Raw genomic sequence first — 19760 nt, forward strand, 5'->3', positions numbered from 1 at the left:
TAAACTAACAAGATTCTTGTGCACGGTCCATGCTCGTGATATCGTATGCAATCCATAGACCAATCATAATGCGAATGTTTTAAGACATCCAAAAACTTGCTCGTGTAGATCCTAAAAACCTGACAGAGACTGAATGAAATTTTTATACAATAAGCGTAAAGTTTACACTAGCGTAATCTATCTGTATATCAATGTTAGTTAAACGTCAACGTTTTTTTTTTTTATTTAATTTTAGATATTCAATGTGGATCCCTTAAAAGGAATTTTACTTCCACACGGATTTCCACACTAATAAATTAGTTGATTGCACATCTTAGAATAAATTGTTTGTAACATCTGTTTTTCTTGTTTTTTTATTAGTATTAAGTTAGTTAGTAGCCATTAGTCCATTACCAGGGGGCTTTTTGGTGTGAGCGCAATTAAAAACATAAAAAAAACGTGTTTGCGAAAGTTCTTGTACGACTAAGAACATGCCTGAAACAGATAAAAATATACCAGTAAGCATCATGTAGCACTAAAAGTAGCAACCGAAAAATAGACAGAAGCTGTTCTAGTTCTTGCTGTGACACAGGCTAATATTCCAAATAGTTATTGGATATTTTGATATCTCTTACAGAATTTCATAGGCTCAGAATATACCTGGGAATATGCTGGTTTTTGGATGTAGTTAGATTCTTTTATGTTATTTATACTAAAATCGAATGATATTGAAAAAACAACTTTTTACGTGAAAAAACTGAAAGAGTGTAATGTTTACACGTGCAAAATTTCGTCACAATCTGTAAAGTAATTGTTGAGATGGCTTCCAAGCAATATGTTGTTGGGCGAAACGTGAAAATTCAGGCCAGATCCACTGGTGGACCGTATCCCGTGTGGTAAAATTGATCAAGAAGACCCAGCGAAAGAAATTAACAATCCGAACCATTTGCTTCGGGACGTGTCCAACGAGATGAATGCTTCTGTCTGAAACGTCCAGCCTAACCGAACCGATAAACAGAACACGATGTCCAACTTCAGGAAGCTGTTCAGCGAGCGGTTGGTGTAATCTAAACTCATCGTAATAGACGATGAGGCAAACATCAAAATGAACGCTAAGCAGATCAATAGTCTGGAGTTTTTTTATCGGCAAATCGGAAAAGTTTCGAATGAAGAAAAAAAGTACATAACAGTTCGGCTGAAAAAACATAACATAACAGTTCGGCTGAAAAGTTCGTATCGTTTAATAGAAACACACATTTTTTTGCCAAAATTCGTTTTTATTATTCAATTTCAGCATGGTTTTCATCGACTTGTGACACGGTGCATTGTCTTGATGAAACAAAACCTTTTTCTTCTTCAACTGAAGCCGTTTTTTTTTAAATTTCGTCCTTCAAACGCTCTAATAACGCTATATAATAGTCACTGTTGATGGTTTTTCCCTTTTCAAGGTAGTCGATGAAAATTAAACCATGCGAATCCCAAAATACAGACGCCATAACCTTACCGGCCGATTGTTGAGTCTTTCCACGCTTTGGGTTCGGTTCATCGCGTGCAGTCCACTCATCTGACTGTCGATTGGACTCCGGAGTGAAATGATGGAGCCATGTTTCGTCCATTGTTATATATCGACGAAAAAAATCGGTTTTATTTCGATATAACAGCTCCAAACACTGCTCAGAATCATCAATTCGTTGTTGTTTTTGATCGATTGTGAGCTCACACGGCACCCATTTTGCACAAAGCTTTCTCATATCCAAATATTCGTGAATAATATGTCCAACACATTCCTTTGATATCTTTAGGGTGTCAGCTACCACGATCAACTTCACTTTACGGTCATTGAAAATCATTTTGTGGATTTTTTTCACGTTTTCATCGGTAACAGCATCTTTTGGACGTCCACTGCGTTCATCGTCTTCGGTGCTTATATGACCAGTACGAAATTTTGCAAACCACTAACGAATTGTTGCTTCGCCCGGTGCAGAGTCTGGATAACACTCATCAAGCCATTTTTTGGTATCGGCGGCACTTTTTTTCATTAAAAAGTAGTGTTTCATCAACACACGAAATTCCTTTTTTTCCATTTTTTTCACAAAAACAAAAGTAGCTTCACTCAAAATGCAATATCTCACAAACTAATAATCAGACAGCTGTCAAATTTATACACGTATCTTTTGAAGGTTGGTACTAACTGAAAATGGTATGGATTTAATTCTAGTGGCGCCCTCTCACAGAAACGATACGAACTTTTCAGCCGATCTGTTAGTATAGTACAAGGATGACTTTTTTCGTATCAAAGAACGCTCACCAGCAACTCTTCACACGATTCAATCAGTGCCATCAAAGAGAGACGGATATCATCGCAGGAACAAAAAACCGGCATGGTTCATTTAACATAGAATGGACACCAGTGCGAGAGCGAATTTCTCTCGATGACCTGTCTGAGAATCAAAGTTTAGCTCGCTGCTGTGGGGATACTCTCTGAAGCAACAAACGGTTGCTTATTCTCGTTTCGCGATCCGATTATGAATGGGCAGTGGATAATTGCGAAAGAATCATTTTACTATTGCCGCTTATTCTAACTATGTGCATAAAACCTTTGTATAAGTTGTGTCTATGAAAATGTATGTGAATGCTCCACAAAAGGGTTTTTAAATATTGCAACCTAGTATGAGAATCATCAAGTCGAATCTTCGATTCGATTTTCTGCGATAATTATCAACTTGCAATTCTCTCTTGGTAAATTCCACACCGCACAATTACAAAATCAGACTGTAATTTTTTTAAGGGCCGTGAAATACTCAGAGTATGAAGTGGAGCGAAGAATTGTAGAAAAATTCTCTCGCGGTTCATGCATTGAGTGACTCGAGTTCTTGTAGCATCTTCTACCGGATTGAAAATGTTGTATACAATATAGATAAATATCGAGCAGCTTCTGTAAAATTTTCGGCAATCACCACCATTGGTATAGCAGACGATCTGCAAGTGCAGCAAATTCAGCAAGCCGAACAAAAAGACTGGTACCACTAACGGTGAATATATACACAATAATGCTGTTAGAAGGACCTGTTGTCTTTCCTCCAGTCCCACGATGGCGATATTCTGTTTTGAAGTCAAAAGCCGGGGAAACCAGCTTCCAATCACAACTCATATAGACCCATCGCGATGTTGTCCTGCATCAGAAAATTGTTCGAAAAAATTATTCTACGACGTCTCGACACTTGGGTCGAGACGAACGGTTTGTTGTCAGATACTCAGTTTGGCTTACGTAGAAATAAAGGGACGAATGATTGCCTTGCATTACTTTCGTCTGACATCCAAATTGCCTTCGCTCAAAAGCAACAAATGGCATCTGTATTTTTAGACATTAAAGGAGCATTTGATTCAGTTTCCATTGATGTTCTTTCAGACAAGCTTCACCAACATGGACTCCCAGCGGTTATAAATAATTATTTGCACAACCTTTTGTCAGAGAAACGCATGCATTTTTCACATGGCGATTTGGTAACATTCAGAATTAGCTACATGGGTCTACCGCAAGGCTCTTGCCTCAGTCCGCTCCTCTATAATTTTTACGTGAATGACATTGACAGCTGTCTAGTATCCCCATGTACACTAAGACAATTGGCAGATGATGGCGTAGTTTCAGTTACTGGACCCAAAGCTATTGATCTGCGAAAACCATTGCAAGATACCTTAGATAACTTGTCCGTTTGGGCTGTCCATCTGGGTATCGAATTCTCTGCGGAGAAAACAGAGCTGGTCGTCTTTTCAAGAAAGCATGATCCCGCGCAGCTTCAGCTTCATATGATGGGAAGAATGATCCAACAGGTTTTGACTTTCAAATACCTCGGGGTGTGGTTTGATTCCAAATGCACGTGGGGAGGACACATTAGGTTTCTGATAACAAAATGCCAACAAAGAGTAAATTTTCTTCGAACAATAACCGGATCTTGGTGGGGTGCTCATCCAGAAGATCTAATAAAATTGTATCAGACAACGATACTTTCAGTGATGGAATATGGATGCGTTTGCTTTCGTTCCGCTGCAAACTCTCATATTATCAAATTAGAGCGAATTCAATATCGTTGTTTGCGAATTGCTTTAGGCTGCATGCATTCGACACATACAATGAGTCTTGAAGTTCTGGCGGGAGTTCTTCCATTGAAGGATCGTTTTTGGGAGCTTTCGTCGCGACTGCTAATAAGATGCGAGGTACTGAATCCCCTAGTTATTAATAACTTCGAAAGGCTAGTTGAGCTTCAATCTCAAACAAGATTCATGACTGTATATTTTAACCATATGTCACAGGAAATCAACCCTTCAAGATATATTCCTATCCGTGTCAGCCTCCTAAATGTCCCTGACTCAACTTTATTTTTCGACACATCCATGCAGCGCGAAGTGCGTGGAATTCCGGAACACCTACGCTCGTTGGAAATCCCAAAAATATTTACAAGTAAGTTCAGGCATATCGACTCTGAGAAAATGTTTTACACGGACGGATCGCGAATTGAAGAAGCGACAGGGTTTGGTATGTTCAACAATAATGTTTCGGTCTCCTTTAGGCTTCAAGAACCTGCATCTGTTTATATAGCAGAGTTAGCAGCAGTTCATTATAGTTTGAGTATAATCGTCACATTATCTCCAAACCATTATTTTCTTTTCACAGATAGTCTGAGTGCAATTGAAGCCATTCGCTCAAAGGCTGGTGGCAAAAATGAACCTTTTTTCTTGGGCAAAATAAAACAGTGCCTGAACGTCATATTGAATAATAATTATCAAATCACAATAGTTTGGGTCCCGGCTCATTGCTCCATTCCAGGCAATGAAAGAGCCGATATTTTAGCCAAACGTGGTGCTATTGAGGGTGAAATTTATGAGAGACCAATTGCTCTCAATGAATTCTATAGCGCGTCTCGCCAAAGAACACTTGCCAGCTGGCAAGCTTCTTGGGATAAAGATGATCTGGGTCGGTGGATGCACTCAATTATTCCTAAAATATCGACAAAGGCATGGTTCAGGGGATTGGATGTGAGTAGAGATTTCATTCGTGTGACCTCCAGACTCATGTCCAATCACTACACGTTAGATGCACATCTCCTTCGAATTGGACTTTCCGAGACTAATCATTGTGCTTGTGGCGAAGCTTACCGCGATATTGACCATGTCGTTTGGACTTGCGTGGAGTATCGTGATGTCAGATCTCAACTAATAAATTCCTTGCGTACCCAAGGTAGACTATCCAATGTCCCAGTTCGCGACATTCTTGCTTGTCGTGACGTTCCTTACATGAAACTTCTTTATTATTTCATTAAGTCCATTGGAGTTCCAATTTAAATTTTATTTTATGTTAGATTGTTTTCTCTTCCATGAGTTCAACCAATAGCCAGCTATCTCATATTAAATAAAAGTGATGAACTGATACAAACAAACCTGAAATAGTTATAAGATCATGTACAAAATAAATGTATTTCATTTAATGTAATTTATAATAGCAACTCGCTTGATAAAAACAGTGTTTAGATTAACTAATGAATACCAACATACTAATAGGATATTCGAAATGTATTAGGTTTAAAGTACTATGTATTGTAGATGCCACGGCGAAGAAAAACTTATGTATATTGCCTAGGAAATAAACGTATTTATGAAAAAAAAAGATTAATCATCAAATAATAGTAGCTAAGCTCGATAGGCTTGGTTTCAATGGATCCTTACTGAACTTCCTTACTTCATATTTAACTGGCCGCAAAATGTCTGTAAAAATTGGAAACTGCTCGACGACACCCTTCGCCGTTAGCTCTGGAGTACCCCAGGGCAGTCATTTGGGACCATTTATATTTTTACTATACCTTAATGATCTCAATTTTTTGGTGAAATGCTGTAAGCTTCCTTTGCTGACGATTTCAAGCTATATCACCAGGTTAAAACTCAAGAAGACACAATATTTCTACAATCACAGCTTGATTCATTCGCCAATTGGTGTCAAATAAACAGAATGGCATTGAACGCCTCAAACTGCTCTGTTATTTCCTTTTCTCGCAAACACTCGTTTATAAGATACGAATACAACATTACGGAAAAAGTGCTGAAACGCGAATCATTAGTAAAGGACTTAGGAATTATTCTTGATGCCAAGTTAAACTTCGAAAACCACATTGATTATATAATTTCCAAGGCTTCAAAGCTTCTAGGATTCATTTTTCGCGTAACCAAAAACTTTGTCAATGTACACTGCCTTAAAGCATTATATTGTGCACTAGTCCGTTCGACGCTTGAATATGGCGCTATTATTTGGTCACCTAACTATCAAATCGACGATGAAGTTATCCAGCGAAAATTTGTTCGGTTTGCTCTACGCAATCTACCATGGAACGACCCTGCAAATCTACCTAGTTACCAAGATCGCTGTAAACTTATAGGCTTGGATCTATTATCTGTTCGTAGGAATGTCTTAAAAGCAGTTTTTATAGCCGATTTAACAAATCACGTATCGATTGTCCCGAACTCTTACAATTAATTAATTTCGACATTCATCGTCGTAGTCTGCGTTATCACCCCTTTTTAAGATTACCTTCCACCAGAACAAACTATGGATTCAATGAACCATTTACTAGTATGTGTCGTTTATTCGTTAACTTATATAATGTCTTCGATTTTCATGTATCTCGAAATGTAATCAAATGGTTGTTTCCTAGTCACTTATCATGTTAGTTTTAAAATCAAAGATTGATACAAAGATGAGGAGGTTTTATGCCTACTGGAGGCAGAGGTTTAAAAATTCTCAACTCCAGTGGGCTTTTCCCTGCTCCACATACATGCATACATACATTATTGTATTTTCGTTCAATCCCCACTCCTCTCCACCATTCTCCATTGGAAACTAGCTAGATTCGCTAAACCCGGTCGTCTTTTCTTCTTTCTCTCTGTCTTCCACCATGCATTCTTCGATCACTAATTAGATCTACGTGCTGATTCTAAACCCGTCGTTTTCTCTGCCTTCCACCATCTTTTTGGCCACTAATTAGATCTTCATGCCGATTCGAACAAAGTTGCTAGCCCACGCTCGTCTACCACCTTCTCCACCAACCCTTGTATACTATTCCCACTCTTTTCTTCTCACTCACTGTTTAAGCAAGAGTACTATCACTGCCATGTAAGGCTTGGCGTCATCAATTAGTTATAGGGTTATAGATTTAGTTTTTATTGTTAGTTTTAATTGTTAGTTTCAATTGCTAGTAATAAGTCCAAATGTATCTGTTGGATCATTTTAATCTGTTGATACAAATAATGAGAAGGTTTTATGCCTGCTGGAGAGAGAGATTACCAAATTTCATCTCCATCGGGCTTTTCCCTTGCTCCATAAATAAATAAATGAATAAACAAAAAACATACCATCTGGATAATGATAATAACGACAGATACGTCGAAATTCCCCTTTTACCTTCATTTTGATATATCTCCAGCATTTCACAATCGATTTCGAAATTTTTTTTGCATTGCAAGATTTTGAAATCTTTTTTTTTAATGGTATGCTTTTTTGCTAATCAGTTAAAAAGTGTATTTAGTCGTATGTATTTGTGAGCGACAATTGCAAGTATTTATTAATGCCATATGTAAAGGTTGATCTATTGTCTATTACTGATGCCAAAGATAGAAAGGCGAACTACAGACGATGAGAAATCATGTGTTGCAAGCCATTAAACATTGGCGTTGCTTGGTTTAAAAAATATAACATATTCCAGTATAACGACTGTGTTTTGTTTCTTTTGTTCGTGAAGCAAAAAATATCGGCATCGATTCACTCGTATATCTTTTTATGAAATGGTTACTTTTAAATAGAAGATAGACTTCGCTATTGTTCAGCAATGTTGTAAAGACTATCCCAGAAAGTATGGACGTACTTTGATATTCAAATTTTGTTCGATATACTGATAATATTAGACTACAACAACAGAATATTATTCTCAACATTTGCTACTTAGCCATTGTAGACTAGCTGGTGCACCTTCTTGCGAACGTTCATCATTAAATTTCGTACAGACTTCTTGGCGACAAGTTTTGACACTTTTTTCCAATCTTTTTCGAACTGTTGAATGGTTTCGGCTGCCGAGTCATGTTTCCTAAGATGTGCCTTCGTTAATGCCCAAAATGCGTCAATTGGTCGAAGTTGTGGGCAATTTGGTGGATTCATGTCTTTTGGGACGAAGGTGACATTTTTGGTAGTATACCATTCTACCGTTGATTTCGAGTAGTGGCAAGAAGCAAGATCTGGCCAGAAGACAACAGGATCCTTGTGGCTTCGAATCATGGGTAGAAATCGTTTTTGTAAACATTCCTTGATGTATATTTCGCTGTTCATTGAAGCATTGGTGATGAAGGGTTTCAAAATCTTACCGCAGCTACAAACTGCTTGCCAGACCATAGCTTTCTTACCAAATTTTTCGACTTCAATCGATGTCTCGGACTGGTTTAACACTTGCCCTTTTCGCACCGTATAATATTGTGGTCCCGCCAAGGATTTGTAATCGAGTGTCACGTAGGTTTCGTCGTCCATGATTATGCAGTTCAAATTTCCAGCAAGACTCGTATTGTACAGCTTTCGAACCCTCGGCCTGATCGATGCTTCTTGTTTCGGACTACGTTTTGGTTGTTTCTGCTTCTTATAGGTTCGAAAATTCAAACGTTCTTTAGCACGAAGAACATTTGACTTCGAAGTGTCCACTTTTTTGACCACATCCCGAACTGAAACCTCCTTCTTTTGCTCGAACGTCTTCAGTATACGTTTATCCAACTGAGGGTTAGCAGGACCTTTTTTTTGACCCGTTCTCGGTTTATCCTCAAAGGTGTTATCCTCACCGAACTTCCTGATTGCATTTCGCACGACTTGTACACAATTTTTTGACGTTGTCCACGCATTTCGAATCAAAATAATGAAAACGAATAAACAACTGCACAAGTGGTTATAGAAGAGTGTAAACAACAGGACTCAGCCATAAAAATTGACAGATTCTGAACCATTGCGAAATGGCAGCGGTTTTTGGTTGCGTCCATACTTTCTGGGACAGTCTTTAGCTAACAAATACCTTTACATGATTCTCGCTTACTATGTTTAGATATTTCGCTCATAAAAAAAATTGATCAAATTTCCATATTTTCCGCTTTTAATAAAACACTAAAATAGGTTAAGTGAAACAAAAATAATGTACCAGTGTAAAGGAGAGCCTAAACTTCAAATTGAATTATCGTAAAGGTTGATTATGGTTATAGTAATCCGTAACCTAATAATGGAGGTTTGAAGTATCCCTGGGGTATGAATCTACCCCACGAGAGCATTCTAGGATTAAACAATGGCAAGTATGTCGCTTGAAAGATTGAGTCTGAAAACCGCCTGTAATCCGCAAAACATATGTGCAGTCAAGTTACACTTCTTTTTTGGATTAGCATTGTCTTTTCGGATCATTGGTCTTTACATTATTATTATTAATATAATTTATTTTACCCCGGCTTTAACCTTTTGGTCGTTCACCGGGGACATTGGTCTTTACAGTAAGACATGAAATAGTTGGCCCTTTGGTATTCTCGGCAACGGTAAGCGTTTGGAGGAAAGGTTGGAGTTAAGGTACTGCTAGCCAAAGTTTCGAACTTTAAAATTAAGTATAACAAACAACAATCAATTTGTTTCATTGTCAAATTTTCCTTGATTTTGCTGACCTTTACATTCACCAGTTGAAATTTCTTGTTTAATAGCTTCTCAACTGAATTATGCAATGCATGTGAAATTCTCAAGCTCTGAATCTGTCCTTTCAGCAAAAAGCAAAAAGTCGAAAGCAAGTGACAACGATGTCCCAACAAATGACACCTTGTTCTTGGTTTCAAATGCGAACCCCGAAATCACAAACATCACTCGAAACACATCAAAGCAAACCGCAAATCATCGCCGCTCACATGGCTACGGTACGGTACCAGCCAACTACGATGATTAATTAACTTATCTTAATCGCGTTTCCCACGCATCCGTCACTCAAAGTTTGAGTGTATGTATATGTAAATCAACACAAACACAAATCCCGTGTGGGATAACTCCCGCGAGACGATGAAACTATGGGAAAGCTAATTAATCCCACATTATCGCACCGTTTCTCCCCCTCGTGCTCTGTTTAACAAGAGCGTTTGACTCATTGAACGCCGACGATGCAAGGTGGGTTCCCTTGAGACGGTCATGTTCTTATCTTCATCGGCGAGGTAAATAGATTGTCGTTTTCTCGGGAAATCGTCCTATCAGTGAAGTGGGTTCGTGTTCACTTTCGGACGATAAGCCCACCGACGTTTGAAATCGGCACGCGAAAAACAAACCAAAACAAAACGTCTCATTGCTCCTAGACTTGAACGCATCGGAAATTCGACATGATTGATCGATAGGCGTAAATAGTAGGCTATGCAACAGCGTTGCTTCACGTCAAGTTACTATACACTTTGTATACTGTTCCTTCGTTTGTACTGTGAGGGTTTCAGTTTCTTTTTTTAGTATCAATTGTTTAATCTGACATCCTCTTCAAATCGTCTAATAGTTAATGAGCGAAGAGCCCGCAGTTCAAAATCAAACTCAAATGAAACTATATGAGAAAGGCAAAACGAGACGGTGGTCATTTTCAGGTAACACCCATCTGTCAGAAACGGACATAAACTTGTTAACGATTCGCCATTTCCAGCTATTTAGACAACACACACTCGTCCGTGTGCAACTGCGTTGAGAAGTTGCACGTTTTCAATTTAGCATTCAGAGCGGGATAATTGAGCGAGCACGGATTGCCGCAAGCGAGACAGTAGAAAACAATAGAAATCACGGTTCATGCGATTCTCCGCAGCAGAATGAGGTCTGTTTAGTACCACCTGTTCATTTGTTGATTGGTTGGTTGGTTTGTAATCGGAAGAAGCGTGAGAAACCCAACCAAGGCCAGCGCAGGAGGGTTTTGTTTGAGGCTTGGACTTGGATAAAATTCGATGAAATACCACCGAAAGCAGATCGAAAAACAACATTTATCAAACCACCACAGGAATGTCTATAAAACTCTGACATTGGCATGTGCGACTTTTAAATAATGGAATATTCAATGAGAACAGGAAAAACTTTAACAAACGAATCGTGCAAGCCCATAAAGCACGCATTTTTGTACCGAAGCTCGAATGACCATTCCAATTTTTTGTGCTCTCTATTTCTGCTATTGCACACCCTTTTCGCCCGAAGCACACCAGGCGGCGCTAGAGCATGCGGAAAAAAATGAGGTTAGAAATTAATAACTGTCAAGAAAGCCGAAAGTGTAGAAACCCAGCCTGCTGCCGTTTCGTTTCGTTAGTGTCGACAATTTTTCAACGTCCCTGGCTCACGCACATGCCGCTGTGCGGTGACAGCCCTCTTGTCCTCGTGGAATTAAAAGGGGAAAAATGACAAAACTCACACCCAGACAGTTTGTAGCCAGATAGTGAACATGTTAAAAAAAAAAACCAATGCTAACTAGATTCTACTTGGAAAAACACCCCGAAAATGTGTCCCAAGTGGGAAATGAAAAATGACTCGCCCTGTTAAACATGTTCGCGATGGGCACATGACGGTGTTCGCAGCAGGATAGCAAGGGGTGCGTGGAACCGCCAGAGGAAGTGATATTCTAAACGGAACGATGAGAAACCCCGTGATGCTATTTCCCAATTTCCGCTGAACTGCCAACAGTGACCGACATTCGACGGATGCTTTGACAGCTATCTGGGTTCGTTAGGTTAATATACTTACCTATGCTCTCACGGCTAATGGCGTATTTATCGCGTTGGTGGCGCACGTGTTGACGATAAATTCTGGTCATTGTAAAATATGACGCGCGATCTTTGGATGGTACGGTGCGCGGCCAGAGACTGGTTTCAATCTGTTTCCTGAACGAATTGATCAAACTTCGATGACGTGAAAATGAACATTTATTATAATTGGGTGCATGTGAGTTATTTACGCTTGAAGATGTTTCCGCAATTCTAGCATCCTTTACTTTTTAATTGTTACGGTTTTCTACGATGCGAGTAGCTTTTCGTTTTTACTGAATGGTTTTTCTATCAAGTTGTCAATTTCGTTCTTTTGAACAAGTTAAAAAAATGTACAAAACAAAAGCTGTTAAAATATCATAGTACAAATTTTTACAAAAATCAGCATGTCTTCCATATTCTTTACTTATGATAGTCATTTTCCTTCGATTTCAGGTCAGTAAAACCCGCCCAAAGCGATCAACAATCGAAAGATTCCGTCAATAAAACCGAGTAAGTTCAATTTAGACCATCCATCCATCAAATATGCTATGCTATGAAACAGCACACCAAACGGATGCATCTTAGGCACACACAAAAAATAAAACCAGCTGCTAAAAAGCCTGTCATAAAAATAAATGAAAATAATCTTTCGTTAAAAAAATTGACAGTCCCCGTTGCCTGACAGCAACGCCATTAACAACGCCACATCCCGGTCTCTTCCGAGAGGTTATGTTTCCACTTCATTTTATAATCCCGCCGAAATTTTTCTACTCAAACCATCATACAGCCAACCATGATATTTATGCGTTATTGCGATTGTGTTTTCCTGTCGTTTCTCTTCGCGGCTGGCAAATATCGTCTGACGTTTACCGATTGGTTGTGTTTCCAACTTCACCAGAGATCGTGGCCTCCAAATTGCAGCAGCACTGTTTGTCGAAATCCAATCCATGGTTTCTATTAGCCGGATGGACGGAACAGATGCGGGTGACCGACGGGAAACAGGTGCCCGTCATTTGAATAGCACATGACTATCCATGGCCAACTGCGCTGCGATTGGAAAATGACACAATGACAAAACTACTAAATAATCGATGGAATCAACGGAACATGAAATAAACATAGTCGTTTTTCCCTGAAAGATTTTCTAAATTTTTATGTTGAGGATACGGACAACTTTCAAGTTATTTTCCGTGTTTATCGGAAAATTTGACTTAAAAACCGATAGCTTTCGGAACACTCAAATTTCCAACATCTGAAGCAATATAAAGAATATTTTCAAGCTATCTTTATATTACTTTCAAGAACCAATTCAAGTACATCTAAACCTTCAATCAACAAAACTGTCTCTTTGTGCTGAATTATTATGGACTTGGTGCAAAGCTTTGATACGCTGTTCCTCTTCCCTCGACGCCATTTTGATACTTGATTCAGAAGTCGGAACACCGAATAAATTGGCTCAAGTGGCACATTCTCTTGTTATTTGAAAATTTGTGCCTTGTCATGGCTTCTCTTCACTTTCCTGACGAAAAAGGAAAGAAAGTTGTAGTGAACAGAGCCGTAGTGAGGCTGAGGCGAGTGAGGCAACCGCCTCTGGTGCCAACATTTAGGGGACGCCAAAACATGATGGCATTGGTAAAAGTTTTATTAGTTTATTAATAAAATTATTTCTTACGATTTTTTCGCTGAAAACTATGTAAATTAGATTAAATTAAAGATTGGTATTGTACTGTTACATAAATTCGATGAGATGCCGCCGTAATCATAATCATTAATTTACATGAAAGTGCAACTCTATAGCCATCTAGAAAACAGAACCGCCATTCAGCGACGACCGTAACAATTATCTTTCATGACGGTTCTCCGTTCAACTGTCGTGCTTCTGCTGGTGTCTACTGTCGTGAAATGAAACTAGAGTCGTCTCATTCACTTGGTGGATATTGTAATGTGTTCTAAGCAGAAATCTACGCAATTCTGTGTGGGGTACAATCGACACTTCAGCATAGAATCTGTGGTAAGCTTTAAAGGCACTCAGTTCGAATGATTCACGGTCGAATCAAGTGATCACAAAGCAAAGTCGTGGAATTTGGCCTTTCTGTTTCAACAGACTTCGCAGCCGATTCATAGCGTACAGAATCATAGCATGGCTAGTACTATGGATCCCACTGACACTAAGAATCCTTCCAGGTCGGGGCTCGAACATACGACAGATGGCTTGTAAGACCAGCGTCCTATGCATTGAACCGCCAACCCGGGACATCAAATGATCACATATCGAACTCAAATCAAAGACCTCTGCGTTTCAAATACAGTTTACTTCGTATGGGTTCTGCTCCATTCTGAAATTACTGGAAATGAATGGGTTGATGGCGATGCTTGCAAATTAGCGCTTAGGCAAAACATTTTTACCAGATGTGAATCTGAAAATGTCAATATGTTTGCTGCATTTTCCAAGTATCATTGAAGTATTCTCTTTCGTGTAAATTGGGCTAATGCGATTACGGTACTTCATAGCATCTAGTATGTAACTGTACCGCATTGACGCAATTACGTATCCGGGTTTTTGATTCACGAAACATGGTTTAATCTTTGTTTGGAGATCTTCAAATGATAAATATTGTATCGTCAGAGGGTTTCATCGTTTTTCCTGAAGTGAATGAATCCTTTCTGTATTTACTGCTTTATGGTCTCTAACATATGGTAGTCATTTAGGTTTTGGTACCTCATGGTGGCATTAGCAGTCCAACATAATCTGCTAATGCACTGATGAGCAGAATGCGAAACCAAAACAATTAAAAACAGTCTGTGCATTCTAACACAAACCGGTACCCATGAAGTACCCAAAACCTAAATAGTCATCTAGTCCCTAAATGGTTTTTGGGGTGCCGAATTTACTTCTGCTTATACATATTGCGAATCGTTCAGAAACATCCGTTAGGCACAAATCTCCAAATAACTAGGAGAACATGCAACTTGAGCCAATTAATTCTGATTCTTGATTTTGAAAACATTATGGAATTGGTGAAAATTTGTTGAACAATTAAAGAGAAAATCTGCGAGCCACTTAAAGAGTTTTTTAGCAATAAGATTAGCATTTTTTTCTAAATGCAAAAAACTTCATTGATTTGAGCGGCCTCTACAGTGCGCATTTTAAAAGTTTAGCTTGGGCAAACAGGACATCTTTTGTAATTGATTTGCTTATTGAGAAGGTTCCCCTTTCACAAAAATCTGCGATTGTCATTCCCGAAACTTCAAATTCAATAAAATGTGCGTGTGCGTAGATTCCCGTACTACTATTCACAGAACTTATGTCGTCTTTTGACGTAGGACTATTCGCAGAGGTCTTTTTTTACCAAAATTACGTTGAATCATATTTTTTTTTATAAATCAGACACTTGCAAAAAGTTTCAACGATTAGTTATAATTAATACTATCTTATCTTTATCTATACATTCACGAGAAAAATAAAATCGCATTTTGTTTTAAATTCAGTAAAATGCTCAAAATCGTCAATGAAATTCTTACTATCGAATTCACCCGAATAAATTTAATGTTGTTCGTAAAGCAGATTTAAGACTCTTGAAGTTTGAGTCATTCCAAAATAGATTCTTCATTTTGCCTAATAAACCTTATGATGAATTATCCACTTGGGTGGAGTATGATCTTAAAATTGTTTTCAGTAGTCTTTTGTGGAGTTTACAGTTTCAATGCAAGATTTATGACTGATGAAAGTATTTAATAAAATTAAAAATATTACTTGGGATAATCTACAGAAAAATAAAATAATTTGTCTTCATGGTGTTGGTAAAAAAAATATATGGGAGCAAATATTTTTAAGTTCGCCTCGGGCGCCAGAAAGGCTCACAACGGCTCTGGTGGTGAATAAGGTGGGAAGATGGAACAAAAGAAAAAGAAACAATCGTTCTGCTTCCCGGAAAGCATGCTAAACGATTTGCAAGATCAAATAGCTATCACTTCTGGATCATTTATTATTTATTTATTTATTGTATGTATGTATGTATGTATGTGTGAAGCCACCATCAGTTCAAGGCATTACCAGTGGATGCAGGTAGACTTACAGTAGATCCGAATTTGATTATCAGATAACTTTCATATTACTGCTGTTAAGAAAGCCAAAATGGGTTTTGAGGACCCGGCGCCTTCCAGCAATAACATCCGGCCATATAATAAAAGAATTCGCTGTACCAGCTTAAACCTGCCTGATGGTTTGTTTGTTAGAAGGGTGCGTCTTACTCATTTCAGACCTTCTGGGGAAAACACACAGCTTTCCCCTGTGAATCGGGTTGACATTTCACTCCTTCATCCAGTCATTCACTTGTAAGATACCCTGATGCACTCCCATCCCTCTTCCCTTACAATGTACTTGAGCATAGTATTATATAATGTAACATAATACACTTAAATATAATTTCCGGCAGTATAATACAATAAAACACAATATAGTATAAAACGGTGCAAAATCGTATGGTACAGTGTATTATAGTCTACTATAATATTTTATGATGAATATAATAGTATCATAATGTTATGTGACATAATATAGTAAAATATACCATAATATATTATAATATAGTTTGGTCACTATACGACACTGAATATTACAAAATATTATTATGCATAAAATATAAAAATGTAATACATCACAATGCAATATAATACACTTATAATTGTGTATTAAAAAAATGTATTACAATACTATATAAAACAATACCAAACATTGTACCATAATATAGTATAATATAGTACAATGTAATATAATATAATACCACAAAATATGACGTAATATAATATGATACAATTTAATAATATATGTGTAAAGTGAAATGTTTAGTATGGAAATGAAAATGTAGCTGATAATGATAAAGATTATAATAATGGTAACAATAGTAATAATAATAATAATAATCATAAAAATAATACTTATAGAAACAATAGAAATACTATTAATAATATTATTAATAATATTAATAGTAATAAAAATAATAATAATAATAATAATAATAATAATAATAATAATAATAATAATAATAATACTAATAATAATAATAATAATACTTAAATACTACAAAATAATATAATATAACATAATATAGTATAATATATTTTAATTTAATATAATATAATACAATGTCATACAATATAATATATTATAAATCAATATATAAAATAACAGTTAATGTAGAGTGTCAGTTATGCTCTTCTATCTTCGCAATACTGCAGGAAGTAGAATATTTCTCTTCTAATAACAATAATAATATCCACATCTATAAAAATAATATATGTTATTATTATTGATGACAAATTAATAATAATAACAATAAATATAATAATGAAAATAATAATAAAAAACAACATAATTTAGTACAATGAATTATATAATAAATAATAGCATGAATAAAATGATATGTTGCGATATGCTATGATATTATATTACTTCAATTTATATGTCATTTCTCATCCTCTCATTCTGCCATCAACGCATTCCATCGACCAATTGTCACCACAGATACACGTGTAGGCATGAAACAGGAACCAGTGAGCACCAAGCTCACCTTGTGACGACCTTGATATTTAGTTAAAATTTACTTTAAAAATGATAACTTATAAGGAAAACAAATTTATATTTTGCGCAGAGGTACGTAGTACTACTCATAATAAAGCCTATAATATAATATAATATAATACAACATAATGCAATACAATATAACATAATATAATAGAATACAATATAATATAATAAAATATAATATAATATAATACAATATAATATGATATAATGCAATGCAGTATAATACTATACAACATAGTATATAATAACATAAAATAGTGTAAGACGATAATATGTGAAATAATATGCTATGATACAATATAACAGTTAATGTCGCAGTGTAAGTTACGCTCTTCTAATAATAATAATAATAATAATAATAATAATAATAATAATAATAATAATAATAATAATAATAATAATAATAATAATAATAATAATAATAATAATAATAATAATAATAATAATAATAATAATAATAATAATAATAATAATAATAAAAACAATAATAATAATAATAATAATAACAATAATAATAATAATAATAATAATAATAATAATAATACATGATGTAATAAACAACAGAATTATATGTTGTAATATACTATGAGAAACACTGCACTTTAGGATGGGCTTCAACCTGCAAGCCGTTTCGCACCCTCTCATTCTGCTACTAACGCAGAAGGCGATAGCACCCAGTCGACGCCGTTCTATTGACCAAATGTCATCATAGACGCTCGGGGAGGCATGAGATAGGGACTTGTGAGGACTTAGTTATCTCACCATTTGACGACCTATTTTATTATTTATTTATTTATTATTTATTTATTTATTATTAAATTTATTCATCTGACAATAAAATGGTCTTAATGAATTGGTTTAGTCAAGTCATAAAATCGTAGATCGCTGTACTTTCTGCACGAATTTGTGTGATGGTTCATCAAATTCAAAAAGGTGTCCAACGATGCCAAATGTCCTCAAGCATGATGTTATCGGTTCGTAATACCCGAACGTCGTTCGATGAAATCTCGGCTGAAATAAACTGGAAGAGCGCAGTGATCGTTGTGAAGCACGAAAATCGAGTTGAGACAAAATCTTCGGTGAGTCGATATCCCCGTTGATCAGTTTTGCCAAGAAAGTAGTTTGCTGAATTTTCCTGCGTCGTTCCAATGAGTCGAGTCCGATCAGTCGACAGCGATCGTGGTATGGTGGAAGATCAAGCGGGTTCTGCCAGGGAAGGTTTCTTAGAGCAAGACGAACAAATCGTTTCTGAACGCGCTCAATCAGTAAGTTCCATGTAAGTTGATAAGGACTCCAAATTACGCTAGCATTTTCCAGTATTGGACGAACCAAAGAGCAATATAACGCCTTCAAACAATACGGATCTTTGAAGTCCCGCCCGATCTTTGCAATAAAACCTAGTTGCCGTGTCGCTTTTGAAATTATAGATGAACGATGCAGATTGAAGGTAAGTTTTGCATCTAACAAAACACCAAGGTCATTAACATGGTCAACTCTCTGGAGCGTTTGTCCATCAATTGCATAGTCGAATCGAATTGGGTTCAGTATTCGGTGAAACGTTATGACCTGGCATTTCGAAATGCTGACAATCAACCAGTTTCTACGACACCAGGCGACAAATGTATCTAGAAGTTTTTGAAGCCGGATGCAGTCGTCAATAGAGCGAACTTCAAGATATAATTTCAAATCATCGGCATATACTAAACTGCAGCCAACTCCGAGCACCGAAACAGCATCGTTGAAGAACAGCAAAAACAAAAGTGGACCCATATTGCTGCCTTGAGGAACTCCTGATAAATTTGAGAACGAAGATGATACACAAGAGCCGAGCTTAATTCGCAGGACTCTACCACATAAGTAAGAGCGTAGCCAGTCAGTAAACTTTTGGGTGGCGCCCAGCCGCAACATCTTGCACAAGAGTATTCGGTGGTCAATTCGGTCGAAAGCTGCTTTCAGATCAGTGTATACTGCATCAATTTGTACTTTATTCTCCAAACTCGAAAAACAACTGGAAGTGAAATCTAAGAGATTCGTGCTGACTGAACGACCTGGCATAAATCCATGCTGATCAGGAGAGATGTAATTTTTAGTACGAAAAAGTACCTCAGTGCTCACAATTATTTCGAACAGTTTAGATGCAGCTGATAAATTGGTTATGCCTCGATAATTTCTAACATTTGTACGATCACCGCTCTTGTATACAGGAAACATGAAAGACAGCTTCCAAGTCATCGGAAAAATGCCTTGCTCAAATGATTTGTTAAATATAGTGCACAAAGGATCGGCTAAAGCAGAAGCGCAATGACTGTACACCGCTGCAGTTATGCCATCTGGTCCGGCCGAGAACGATCGTTTCAACTTCTTCGCTGCGGCAACAATCATATCGGGAGTAACCAAAAAT

General features: G+C 37.0%; 1 protein-coding gene across 4 annotated transcripts in view; it reads left to right on the forward strand.

Moving 5' to 3' along the window:
- LOC131432730 (activating transcription factor 3) overlaps positions 1-19760 on the forward strand; it is a 170267-nt gene that overhangs the window by 54104 nt on the left and 96403 nt on the right. For 2 of the 4 annotated variants that reach the window (XM_058599208.1, XM_058599207.1), the window contains exon 2: positions 12226-12282. The exons of the other annotated variants lie outside the window; for them this stretch is intronic. The gene's annotated coding sequence lies outside the window, so the exon portion shown is untranslated. The remainder of the gene's footprint in view (positions 1-12225; positions 12283-19760) is intronic. 4 annotated transcript variants of the gene reach the window in all.

This window comes from Malaya genurostris, chromosome 2 (genome assembly GCF_030247185.1).
Source record: "Malaya genurostris strain Urasoe2022 chromosome 2, Malgen_1.1, whole genome shotgun sequence".
Lineage (NCBI taxonomy): Eukaryota > Metazoa > Arthropoda > Insecta > Diptera > Culicidae > Malaya > Malaya genurostris.